This window comes from Myotis davidii, unplaced genomic scaffold (assembly GCF_000327345.1).
Source record: "Myotis davidii unplaced genomic scaffold, ASM32734v1 scaffold464, whole genome shotgun sequence".
NCBI classification, from domain to species: domain Eukaryota; kingdom Metazoa; phylum Chordata; class Mammalia; order Chiroptera; family Vespertilionidae; genus Myotis; species Myotis davidii.
Window position 1 is genome coordinate 728,145 of NW_006295287.1, and position 3,089 is coordinate 731,233.

Genomic DNA, 3,089 nt, shown 5'->3' on the forward strand with positions numbered 1-3,089 from the left:
AGACCCCCTGAGCATGGTGTGGCCGTCGCAGGGCCACAGCCCCAGCTACACGTCCTGAGGCCGGCTGTGGATGGTGGGGTCTCCTCCTTATTTATTGGCTTATTTATCTTATTTATGTTTTTACTTTTCTTACTTGGAACAATAAAGACTCTGAAAGAAGAGTCCGAGTGAGCATGTGTGTTCGAGTTCGGGAATGGGAGCTGCCTCCCTGTCTCCCAGCGAACCCCCAAACCCCTGCTCCCCCTTATTGCTGGAAGGATGTGAGAAAGCCCCAACCTCCCCCTGGGCCCCCGTTTTCTGCTCCCCTAAGGTGTCCCCAGGGACTCGGGACTACCCCTGCCCTTAGACAGCACAGAACTTATCTCCATTCACTGTATTCCAACCTCCTGTTCGTGTGGTGGAACTGTTTCTCAGAGGTACCTCGGTAGCAGGGGGGGTATTTTTTAATGACGCTGCCTGCACACAGCCTCATGGGAGATGTAGTTTTCTGGGTTCATTTGGCCCTAGAAATGGGAAGGCGTCTTCTCTTGGTCCTCTGAACTAAGACAAGGATTCTTGCATCTCTCTCTCTCTCTCGCTCGCTCTAAAAATCAATTAAGAAAAAAGAGAGAGCCCTAACCGGTCTGGCTCAGTGGCTAGAGCGTCGGCCTGCGGACCGAAGGGTCCCGGGTTCGATTCCGGTCAAGGGCATGTACCTGGGTTGTGGGCACATCCCCAGTGGGGAATGTGCAGGAGGCGGCTGATCGATGTTTCTCTCTCATGGGTGTTTCTGACTCTCTATCCCTCTCCTTTTCTCTCTGTAAAAAATCAATGGAATATATATTTTTTTAAAAACAGAAAAGAGAGAAAGAGATTCTATCGAGTCATGCTAGTCTCTGAGGGCCCAGAACATCCCGGCACATTCCTTCTTCCCGTAGTGTTTTACTATTGGAGCTTGTGAAGTCACACCCGCACACACAGGACATATGACTGCTGCTGCTATTGTCATGTTCTCACCCAGCCCTTGACTGTAAGGCAGCCCCTCCTCCAGGGCTGAGGGCTGGTGGGGGAATTCCAACGTCCACATTCCCCTCCCCCTAATACTGGTACTGGCTTGGCCCCACCACTTATATTTCGGGGTTCGTGGGGCTCCACAGTCAGCTGGCTTGTGGAAGATCAGTGAACCTCCGCTCTCCTGCTTGTCTTACAGGGGATTTTGGGGGGTGGGGTTCAGGGAGATTAAGAAACGGCTGCCGCACCTGAGTCTAACAGGGAGGAAACGCCCAGCGAATTCCAATGCGGGGACTTGCTGCTAAGCAACGGGCCTGGACTCAGAAAATGTCAGGGTCACGAAGGAGAAAGACAGAGGACCTGCTCGCATGAACGGAGACCAGAGAGAAGCCCCTGGGACGCCATTCCAGGAGGAGGAACCTCCCCCCCTGCATGTTCCCAAGACACCAGTGGCGTTTGAGTGGTAGATAGGAGGATCTGTCCACCTTACACTTTCTGATTTCGGTCATTGGATTGTGATTCTTGAAAGGAATGCCCTTGTCCTTAGCAAATACACACTGAGGTATTTAGGGACAAAGGGACATGGTATCGCCAATGTTTTCTCAAAGGTTTCTGGAAATGTGAATATCTGATCTAGAGAGAGATAGAGGGTGAACAAAATAGAGCAAATGGGGGGTGGGGGGTGGTGAGGATCGGGGAACCTGGGTAAAGATACACGGGGTTCCCTGTACAAGGCTTGAAACTTTTCTGTAAGTTCAAAATTAGGCCAAGTTCAAGTTACTCCTGCCAAAAAATTCCACACTGCAGCCCCTTTGAGATGCGTGGATAAGCTGATAAGAGGAAAGAGAGCCCGGCTGGCCGGCCGGAATGGCTCAGTGGTTGAGCATCGATTCCCGGTCAAGGAGAAGAGGTTGGCCCTAGCTGGTCTGGCTCGGCCTGCGGACTGAAGGGCCCCGGGTTGATTCTGGTCAAGGGCACATGCCCGGGTTGCAGGCTCGATCCCCAGTGTGGGGTGTGCAGGAGTCAGCCAATCAACGATTCTCTCTCATCATTGATGTTTCTATCTCTCTCTCCCTCTACCTTCCTCTCTGAAATCAATAAAGATATATTAAATTTACAAAAAGAAGAAAGAGAAATCTCCAGATGCCCCGCCCCCTCCAGCCATGGAAAAAGAAAGATAGGGAAAGGGAAAGGAAAGGGAAAGGAGGGGAGGGGAGGGGAAAAAAAACAACACAACTCTAGAGAGAAATGAAACTGAGCGTGGAAAGTGTGACCTGCCCTGCAGTTTCCTAACTGGGACCGTATTCCAAGGTGAAGCGCTAAGGGACGGACTCGGTTAAGCTCTCAGGCACCTGGAAGCGAGGGGATGCTGCTCTCCTGGAGGGAAGGCAGTTCTGATACCCGCGAACCACATGGATGGCCCTCCAGACACACGGGGACAGGGACCAGGAGCCCCCCTATAAAGGAACACCTACAACAGGCACATTCATGAAGGAGGAAGTAGGATGGGGGGTGCCAGGGGCTGGAGTGGGTGCGGGGAGCAGAGACTGCTTCCTGGCCCAGAGGTTCGATTTGGGACGACGAAGGCACTACAGAGGATAACAGTGTGAATGCGCTTAACGGCCTCTGAGCTGCCTTCACATGGTTCACATGCTAGATGGGTCTCATGGCAATAAAACACACACACACACACACCCACCCACACACACACACACACACACCAGCCCTCACCGGTGTGGCTCAGTGGATAGAGTGTCGGCCTGCGGGCTGAAGGGTCTCAGGTTCGCTCCGGTCAAGGGCATGTACCTGGGTTGCAGGCTCGATGCCCATCCTGGTCACGGGCAGGAGGCAGCCAACGGGTGTGTCTCTCTCACATCGATGTTTCTCTGTCTGTGTCTCTCTCTCTCTCTCCCTCCCACTCGCTCTAAATATCAATGTTGAGGATGAACAACAGCAGCCACACGTCCCCCCAAAACTGCACTCAGAACACCTCAGTGGGGGCTCCTGTTTCCGCTTGAGCTCTGGCCGGGGAGGGTGATTCTGCTCAAAAATCATGTAACCAGCCGGCCGACCGGTCCCGTGGGGGGGGGGGGCGGGGG